The sequence below is a fragment of the Equus przewalskii genome, chromosome 21 (assembly GCF_037783145.1).
Source record: "Equus przewalskii isolate Varuska chromosome 21, EquPr2, whole genome shotgun sequence".
Lineage (NCBI taxonomy): Eukaryota > Metazoa > Chordata > Mammalia > Perissodactyla > Equidae > Equus > Equus przewalskii.
In genome coordinates, this window is record NC_091851.1 from 22,397,841 (window position 1) to 22,408,716 (window position 10,876).

The 10,876-nt window shown below is 37.8% G+C and overlaps 1 long non-coding RNA gene across 2 annotated transcripts; it reads left to right on the top strand.

Annotated features, from left to right (window-relative positions):
* The first annotated feature begins 258 nt into the window (after positions 1 to 258).
* Positions 259 to 9,635, top strand: LOC139078046 (uncharacterized). 2 transcript variants are annotated; one of them, XR_011530762.1, is made up of 4 exons: positions 259 to 968; positions 3,432 to 3,515; positions 6,432 to 8,293; positions 8,786 to 9,635. It is a non-coding gene; the product is annotated as an uncharacterized lncRNA (long non-coding RNA). The 2 variants fall into 2 exon arrangements; XR_011530761.1 differs by lacking the exon at positions 259 to 968 and having other exon boundaries at positions 3,175 to 3,515.
* Positions 9,636 to 10,876: the final 1,241 nt, after the last annotated feature.

Below are 10,876 nucleotides of genomic sequence, written 5' to 3' on the forward strand. Positions count from 1 at the left end.
GGCCCTAAGAGTTTGGCATTTAATCCTTAGCACATTTAGTAAGTTCTCTTCCTAATTTCTTAAGATATTCTGCCATAATTGGTTTTTGAAGTTCATAAAATACTTTCTCTGGTTCATGTAAGGTAATTCTATAATCCTCTTTTTATCTATTAAGGTACAGAATTACATCATTAGATTTTCTGATATTATATCATCCACATATTTTTAGATCTATCCTAATTGATCATAGTATATTTTTAATACTTTATTAAATTCAGTTATCTACCATTTTATTTGGAATTTTGGCCCATACATATAGAGGAGATATTGTCCTATTGTTTTCTGTTGTTTATTGTTCTTATCTGTTTTTGAAATCAGTTAATACTAACCTCCCAAAATCATCTGGGCAGCTTTCACATTTCCTCTACTTTCTGGAACAACTTGTCTAAGACAGGAATTAACTGTTCCCTCAAAGTTTGAAAGACCTGAGGTGACCATATAATTCATCCATAATTAATGCAAACAGGACACATTCGAGAATAAAGGAGAGCATTATTCATAATTATGCTGGGGCAAAAGAGCACGAACAAGGCCTTTTCTGAGGAAAACAAACGAGAACTCAATGCTAAGACTTTACGAGCATGGGACGTGGTGGGAGGAGAGGCCTCTCAGCACCATGTCAACGTCTTCATGCTTGGTCAGTCCACTTGACTTTGCATTTCTTCCAGCGCTACTCTTGACGGATTGTTTTCCTTTGAAGTATTGTCCAAATTTACTGTGAATATTTGCTCATCACAGAGCAAAATGTTCTGTAAAGCTGGCATGCCCACACCACTGTATGAGATTTTTATATTCCTTTAATCTCTTTCCATCTAGCACCGTCCCCATTTTGTCACACAATGACTTATTGAAGACATTGGGCCAGTTGCTCTTACGGTCTCTCACCTTCTGCTTGTCTGCTTTTTATAGCTTGCACACCAACATATCAGGTAAATAGGAGATTAGTTCTAATGGTTTTATTGATACAAGTTAATATTTTTGGCCAAAATGCATCAGAGGTGAAGCTGTGTTCTTTATATTGCAACGCATCAGGAGTCACTTACTATCTGGATGTCACTTAATGTTCAGATTCGCAATGGAATTAAAGTGGTGATTGTCTGATCTTTTTATGGAACAGTGCTAGCTTTCCCCTTTTATATTCAAAGTTATCTATGTGGTGCCACTTTCGCCCATACAAATGTCTGGTTCCATGTCAAAAATACACTTGATGGTTTAACACAAATTATAGTCCTTGCCTGAGTTCATAAACTTTTTAGGAGGTGCAACATACAACTCAGTAAAATAGAACTTTCCCTCATCAATTAGAGTTTTGGTTACTAGCAATACAGCTCCTGCTGGAGAGGCAGGGTAAATATTTAATTCATTCAAATTAGTTACCAGTTTTCAAAGTAAGAAGCTTGCTTAGTGACTGTCTCAAATGGTGACATGTGAGTTTTTCTGGTTTTCCCATCTGTGGACATCATTAGGCAATCATGTATTTTCATTGGTTCAGTGTATTTCAGTCCATTATGTTTGGCTTTGTTTTTGATGCTCAAATTATCATAACTTGAGCAAGTAGAAATTTCGTCCAGCTGGATCCAGTGTCTTTTTACACAACCCCATTACTTTTTTTTATATGGAAATAAAACTATAAATATTTATTAGTGTCTCAAATAAATTCAAGCAGCAAGTTTGATAATTAGTATAATTTCAGAATAGTGGTGAGCATAAATGATACCTCAAGATATATGCAACATCTTTAACATGATATAAAAATACTTTTATTTCTATTGGTGATAAATTTAGAGGAATAGTTAATACTAATGAATTTGTTGTCCACATTCATAAGTCAGGAAAATGCTTAAATTTCAATTAGAGATTAGTGATAGTAAAGACATTATTTCTCTATTCACGCACATAGCCCTCAACTTTTGAACACGTACTAGTGGGAAAAGTTTTGGTCGCAGGGTGAAAAAAAACCTGGTTTGGCAATCTAGAGCTATGCATTTTCCCGTCCCCCCCCCCAGTTTTATTGAGATATAATTGACATATAACAGTGTATTAGTTTAAGGTGTACAACATAACGATTTGATATATATTTACTCCAAAATGATTACCACAGTAAATTTAGCTAACATCCATCATCTCACATAGTTACAATTTTTTTTCTTGTGATGAGAACTTTTAAGATGTATTCTCTTAATGACTTTCAACTATACTACACAGTATCGTTAACTAGAGTCACCATGATATGTTGTATATTATATTCCCAGAACTTATTTATCTTTTAACTGGACGTTTGTACATTTTGACCACCTTCCCCAACCCCCGACTCCCTGCCTCTGGCAACCACCAGTCTGCTCTCTGTTTCTGAGATGGCCTTTTTAGACTCCATATGTAAGCGAGATTATACAGTACTTGTCTTTCTCTGTCTGACTTATCTCACTTAGCATAATGCCTTCAAGGTGCATCCATGTTGTTGCAAATGGCAGGACTTACTTCTTTTTTATAGCTTAATAATATTCCATTGTATCTATATACCACATTTTCTTTATCCATTCATCCACTGATGGACACTTAGGTTGTTTTCATGTCTCGGCTATTGCAAATAATGCCACAATGACCCCTTACTTTTTTAAAGTTTCCATGATTTCTGCACAAGAAAAATGTTCTATGCTCACCTTGTAGGTTCCCACCACCAGACCAAGATTCAGCCATTTCTCTAAAAAGTCCAGATTCCTTTTAATGAGAAGTTGACTTGGAGACCAAAATCTAGGCATTTGGGCTTATTGCTAACAGGGTGCTATTGCTGCCAGTAATTTCAGTTCGTAAAACTAAAAGATTTATATTTCAAAGGTTTGTGAGGTTTCTAGATTTTTCTTAGCCCCCTAAATTTGGATCTCCAGAGTCCTCCAAATAGTTGTATAGATCAATAAGCAAATAAAATTACCCCTAACTCATGCCTACAACATAATCAGAAGACGGAGACTCGTATGGTATTAATCCCTTGAAATGTGTTGAGACTTTCCATATCACTAAGGATGTGGTGATATTTTATAAATCTTCTGTCTATATCTGAAGGTAATTAGTATTATTTGGATGCAGGATTCTATATTAATTAGTGCTTACTAATTTCATTGTTTATAATATCTATCAGTTACTGAGAGGGTGTTTTTAAATCTCCCACCTCAATTGTAGATTCATCTTTTTCTCTTTTTATTTCTATTATATTCATATTATCCCATATAGCAAGCCTGCCCAGCCACAGAGCCCAGCCCGTGGAATCCCACACCGTCCCCATCACAGCACCCAACTGGAGATCCTGCTAGGAAGCCCCACCTGCCCGGGGACACCACCAGCTGACATATCTGGTACCACAAGCTGAGCTGACTGGTAAATGTCTTTCCCCGCAGAAAACCTGGATGACCTGGAAGAGTAGACAACATCCTCAAATGCACAGAAACCAATGCAAGGAAAGAAAGATCATGAAGAATCAGGTAAACAGGACACCACCAAAGGAAACTAAGAAAGCTCCAACAAGAAAATATGGACAAAAATGTTGACACAGAGACTGAGTTTCTTGCCCCTAACCCTTCACTTAATTGCATAGTGTATCAATCAGAGTCCTACCAGTTACTTTAACAGAGGGAATTTAATACTTAAAAGTAATATTAGTGTTAATATTAACTAATTTATTAATTATTAATTAATAGTTAATTATTTACATTAATTATATAGTACATATAAATATAATACATAATAATTAATTGACTATTAATTAATAATATTAAATTTAATATAAAGAATTGCTAACTAGGCGTTTAAGAATTGAAAAAATTAAAAGAGAACACAAAATTATCCCAGAGATAACAACTGCAGGAATCTGCTTCCACTCCTAGGGCCAGGGTAACAAGAGACGAGGTTGGAATTATTAAAACAGAGAAACTTGGAGGAAGGGACCTGAACAGCTGAAACTCAGACCTCTGAGGAAAGAGCTCTACTCAGCTACAGCTGGTATCTCCATCAGGCACAATGTTGGAAATGTTGAAAAATTGCTAACTGGGTGCTGCCACTGCTAAAAGAAGGCCCTGCCAATGTTGGGGTGAAGAAGCAAGGCCAAGGTAATGCTGATGGTGACAGGAAACAGACAGGAAGCCTTTAGGACACAAATAGATGGAGCCAGTCTTTCTTCCTCCTCCAGACCTGCAGTGTCCCTCGAGTATCCCCTGTGGGCAGAGCTTAATGAAGCGACAGGCAAAGGAGAACTGGTTTGCAGAGTGTTAGCTTCCGCATTACAAACCAAGTATAGAAGGTTGGCTTTGAAGCTGAGAGACAAGAGGCAATAGCATAATAAGTGACATACATATCAGTGTATGTGTATCACATGCCCAAACCTTCTACCATTCCACCACTGCAGCAACACAATCTCTTAAATCTATCTTGGCAAGAAAGAGACAGGAAGAGATGCTAACATGGGGGCAAATTCACCAAGATATCTGAAATCAGGCTTCAGTTGCTGGCCATCCTAACACAAGACTAGTATCCTAAAACGAGACCAGGACCGCAGTAGCAGTGAGAGAGGTCTATACTATTTGAGTTCCATGGAACTTTTCCATGACCAAGATCAGGATATGAAACCCCATGACTGCAGGGTCCCAGGAGAAGTACGTGGCTGATTCACGAAGGGTGGAAAATCGTTTTTGCAGCAGGGCTGAACTCTGACAATATCAGCTTCTGAAGCAGGCTAGTTTTCAGTCAGTGAAGCACAGAAAGGGAATTTATCTGAAGCTGACAAACAGACAGACAACATTTAACATCTATTCTAGCTTGACATCGTCGGAGAGAGTAGGATATTGGTCAGCACCCATAACTAAACTGGGCTCTCCCTCCTAGTAAGGCAAACAGGCAAATTAAAACCATTCATCCTTTTGTGTGAGACACAAATAATAATAAAAATATTGTTTTAAGAAAAGAACAATTTTAAATAATAAACTGGCTTTGCCCTTCTGTCAGGAAAGAGTTATGGAGCACTTCTCATGCCTTCAGGCTTGTGCTGGGCACTGTAGGAACAAAGAAGGCAGAGAGGTGGGAATGAAACCTGAAGAAAGAGGAAAAGAGGGAAAGAGGAAGGTGAGAAAGTAATAAATATTTTTCAAGCAACTATTTTGTGTCAGGCTCTGCTGGAAACAACCACATGTGCAGTCGTTACAAATACAGATAAGAAAATGGAAGTTCAAAGAGGGATGTTAACTTTCCCAAGGTGGTCAGCTTCCGAGAACTAGAATGAGAATGCAGATTGAACTACAATCCTAAATAAAGTACATTTTCTTCACAGAGACAGGGTATAGTGGAGGCCAATAGAAGAGAGATTTATAAAATGATACTGTTGAATCAATATTTTCTGAACAGCCATTTCTAATTTAAATATATACAACTTTTGGTTTAGATTAAAAAAACCTGTGGGTCATTTAACTTGTTTGTTTCATTTTAGAGAGGAGTTGGAAGATCCAGTGACCTCCTTCTGACTCTTTATCTTTAAGGAAAGATAAGATATAATAAATATGACAAGCAATTGGAATTACAGGCTTCATGGAGGTCGAGGTTAATTTCACAGAACATGGCAACAAACTTTCAAGTGCGGGGCGGGGCGGGGCGGGGGCGGGGTCGTTACAAAACTCCTTTGTTAGCATTCATCTTCAGAAGAATAGTTTTATCAAATTGAAATTATCTGCTTTCCCAGCAGACTGCATGGGAGGAGGGAACATTTTCTTCTTGTTGAAACTTGTTTCACGACAGTGAGTAGAGTTTACACTTTTGAGGACGAGTGGCGGAATCTTGATGATTACTAAGAGGGGGAGCGAGAAGCCAGTTTAAAACTTACAGACAGACAAAAGAGTTGTTCACAAATAGAATGTGGAGCGTTTAATGGCTTACATCCACAAGTCCCTCTCTGTTGCCATTAAGCAACACCTTACCTTAGACTTGAATTTGCAGAAGAAGCCTTAGCTCCTTTTTTTCCAGATTTCTTTTTCTAGATGGCACCATTCTTTAATATCCATGTGAGAACACTTGTTATTTATTAGTTAAGGCTGCAAATTATGCAACCTTCCATAAGTATCACTGCTAAATATAAACCGTTCCTTCCAGCACCATTATTATCATGTACATTTTAAAGTCAAGAAAACGCAAGCTGAGTAAGCGTTGGGGTTTTTTTTACTTTCTTTTTCTTATGTCTCCAAATACTCAGAAACCTTGTATATATGCTTTCCTTTTACCAGATCTTCTGCCTCAGGGACCTACACATGTCTCTTTTCCTCTTCCGCTTTTCCTTTTACACACTCCAACTTTTCTGAAAACTTCTTAACTGTCTCTTAATCAGATGATAAGGGTCTCTGCTTATCTCTCATTTACAGGTAAATTTGTACAAGAGATGAATAAATGTCAAGCCTCAGCCATCCTTCAGGACATCCATTTTGGGTGAGGATTTGTAAACTGGGGCTTCAAAGCCACCTCATCAGCAAGACTGACACCTCCTCAGTCCAGCCAACCATGATGACTCAATAAATCACTGCATGCATTTAAAGAGAAAATGGAGTCTAATCTTTGAGAATCAACATCTGCCCTTAGTCTTCTTCCAGTCTCTGGGCAGCACAAGTCTTGACCACTCTGGTTACCCACAGTTTTTTCAGAACGTCCACTAGATTTAACTGCTCAACATCAAGAGGTGTCCAAAAAGGTCTAAAATGATACATCTCATAGTGTGCACCACCTAGAATTCCCATCAGGACGGAAGCCGTCATTCTCCTAGCTGCCAGGAGTGCTGGTTGCTGACAGCTCACAAATGAGGCTCTCTAAGACTTGCCCCCTATGGAAGGAAGCTGCTCAACCCAAGGTGATGTTACATGTCAATTACGCCGCAAATAAATAAATAAATAAATAGGGGGAAAAAAGAATGCTGTTCTAATAAAGAGACTTTGGTCCAATAAAATATGTTTATATTTATCTGGACCGCACAGCACGTGTATGAAAATCTATCTGAATATTTAAAATAAGCCTTTAAATGTAAGTATGAGCTGCTTTCTTTACCTGAACACCGTGAAAATAAGCCACTTTCCTAATACTGTTGAGCAATTCTGAAAGAATCTAAAGCATACTAATCAAGGCTACTTAGTGCTAAAATGTTCTTTCTTTCTCTGTATGTACCATGCTACGGATTAAATAAGTAAAGAGAGAGTAAATCTTTGGTGCGAACAAGCAGTTACCTGTGAACACCAAAGCTGATCTGCATACAAAAATGCCTATCAGTCTCTGAGGGTCTAAATGTGAGTCCCGATCTTGGGCAAGGGCGATATCTGCGAGCCGTGTTATAGGAGGTTTGTCAGTTGAACATGAAAGCATAGGTGCACGAGATCAGGAGAAGGCCGCAGTCTCGCCTGTGTGAATAACTGCAGCCACGATATTTTATAATCACTGCTGTAGATGTTAAGAGAAGGATCACTGGAAATTTTAGCAACTCTAGAAGTGAGAGAAACCTTCTTATTTTTACAACTAAGTCATAAAAAAATCCTAAATGTATAATGAGAGTCAATGCTATTTTAAGATACAAGGAAGCACACAATGAAAGGAGAAAGAACTGCCACCTGTACAAAATACACAAAAAGCAAAGAAATGTTTGCTAACTCATAATTGTAACCATGGGCCCACCAGGACCAGTTTGAACAGACCCTATCTCTTATCAACAGAGTGACTAAGAATTGTTTTTCAGAAAATTTGCAAAGTCACATAGCCAGAGCACGCACAGAAGAGGAAATCTCAACCTGAATGATCACAGAACCAGACATTCTCCTCCCCAGGGAATCGAAGGACCGGGACACGGCCAAAACTTGAAAGTCCCACTCTCATCAGAGGTGAGGGGTTTGTCGTCCAGGAAGATCTGGTGTTAAACCCCCTTCTTTACCTTACCATAAATGATGAAAACTCTACCATGAATGTTTAAAACCTTGCCATGAATGTCTGAAACCTTACCATAAATACTTAACGCCCTCTAAACAAAACCTGCCCCACCAGCTTTTCCACGTGCCAGCCGGTTTTCCAGCCTGTTTTCCCTAACCTCTTAAATTTCACCCCAAGTCCTGAATCAGGGAGACAGATCTGAGACATAGGCCTTCTGTCTCCTTGCAGATCGATCTCACAGATAAAGCTATTTTTCCTTTCCCAAAGGCTGATGCTGTAATAATTGGCTCTTTCTGCACATGGGATGGTGAGCCCTTGCTCGGTAATAATGACAACAGACTACGTATTTTGAATTCAACTTTCTTTTCTCTGATCGACTAGTTCTTTCTCCTCTATCTAATCAATTATTTTTCCATTAGTTTTACTATATCTCAATATGTAGTTATGTGTATACATATAGTATATACTTAAGCAATGATTAAATGACACTGTAAGCTTCAATGTTTAGAACATAAAATGTCTTATCTATCATATTTTAAGACAGTGTATATAATACTTTGATTGGTCTGACTACTTGAACTTGAGTGGTTGGAGGAACAAATTAATTTATACCAATAAGAACACATAAGTTTTAAAAGTGAGAACTATGTGGTAACTACAGACTTTATTTTCTCCGTCTCTCCAAATTTTAATTCTTTTAAAGCATCCACATAAACAAAGATTTCTACCCAATTGCCATAATATTGAATGGTTCCAAAGATCTTTCCTAATTCAATGACAGAATTCAGAAAATATATTTCCTTTAACTTTAAAGGGCAATGAAATCACGATTTCTAAAAACAATCTGACAAAGAAACAAGGACAACTTAAAACTGTACCCAGACGTAAAGCAGTGAAACTATTGTCACCCAGAGACGCCCCTAAAACATTTTCCACGTCTAACGCTTTAAGTCGTGCACGCTTATAGAAACCAAAGCAGAACGTTTCCAGATGACCAAACTCCAGAACCAGCGCAAACCACAAAGGTCCAAGATGGTGACGGGGTGCCACGAGCAAAAGGAAACGTGTGCAAAAGGCGCCACGTGCAAGAAGGGAAGATCTGCGCATGCCCCAAATTCCCCCCGCCCTGAGCAATGATGCCGAGAGCCCTCCCGCTTTGCGTCCCATAAGAACCCTGCTCACCTTTCCTTCCAAGAGGTGTTTTAGAGCATGAGCTCTGCTTCCTCCATTCGTTAATCAAGGAATAAAATTTCTGCTCTGCTATTCCGAACCTGCTCTCATTCTATTGGCGCAAGCGGCTCCGGGCCAAAGGACCCACTTTCAGGTCACCAGTGCCTTAGGGCTGGGTAACGCTATCAATCCCCAAAGGTGGAATATTATCTGAAGTTTACAAGAACTCAATTTATAAACACTATAAGTTTAAGTTATGGCTTATTTAATTGAAGACCTAGGTTGACATTTCATACCTTTAAAAATTATTATAATTAATAAAAATGTATCTGATCTATAAAGTACAAGGAATTTAGGCATTTATATATAACCATTTTGTAAAATAAACAAATAAATGTCTTGGATAAACGGAAAATACCATGTTTGTATTTTTATTTCCCACTGAGGCAAAGTCAGGGAGAATAAATAAAATAAATAAATAAATAAATAAAACTTCATCCGAAAATAAAAATGTTTCCCTTGCTTGGGCGTACGGATGGGAACTGGATGTAACTGTGCAATCTCTGTTTCAACCATGTGATGTTAAAAACTTTACAGAAGGTTTATAATGTCTTTTGGTGGTTACTCATTATTAGCCTAAAGTCAATTTGCATATCTTTTGTTCCTCATATTGTACTCACTGGGAACACTGAGATCTTTAACTAAAATTAGATTTTCCCCTTTCTCATCCAAAAATATTATTAAGGGAAAACATTTACATTGGAACACAGGAACACTGCTTAGATAATTTTTAAGAACTTCGTAATTTCTCAAGGATCTTTATACATTTTTATTTATATATTTTTTTATTTTACTCCTGAAGTAGTATAATATTCTTTTTCACTAAAAGATGGTAAACAATTAGTGCTTTAATTTCTTCACTTGCAAAGAACCTTTTCAAGTAGAAAACCATTATAAGATTCAGTCCTCTGAAAACAAATTTCTTTAACTCATTTAATGTATTTACATGTTACAACGTTTAATTGATGGCTCAATTCCTCAAATTTATACTCTTTCCAATATCCTCCTTAGATGGCCTCACTTATCTAACGTGGAGATACCTTTTAAAGGAAACTCCTTTCTTTTCTCAGTCTTATCACATCTATGTCAACATTCAAGGGCATGTGGCTTCTGCAACTGTACTGTGCTTACGTAGCGTCAGAAAGCATCAGTGAGACAGACTCTAGGATTACAGAATCCTCTTGGATTCTCCACATCCAGGTCCCTCAACTCACATGGTCTCACACATGGGAAAAAATCTCACAAACAAAAGAAGAAACTATAAATTCTTAGGCAAGCTGGAGATTGTATAGCAATCCCTTACTTGTCAAGGAAAAAGAAGAAAAAGGAACATATATTCAGAAAAGAAAACACTTATGAAGCTGCTTTAAGCTTCCTGTGAATCAAAACTTGACCTCGGGGGGGCAGCAGTTCCCTGATACTGAGGACAGACAATATTTCAAGTTAGGGGTTTTGTTTCTGGGATCTTCTGTATTCCAATCCTTGTTCCCGAACAGTAGAGGCACATTCTCACAAAATAAGAAAACTTATTTGCCCGGAAGCAGATAAATTTCTACACTAATCAACACTCCAGCCTACAAACATTCATTACAGGAGGGCAGAGACAGGGCTCCCTCCTCTGAGACGGTGGTGATAGCTTCTCAAATAAAACTCTACCTATATTCCATGAACATAT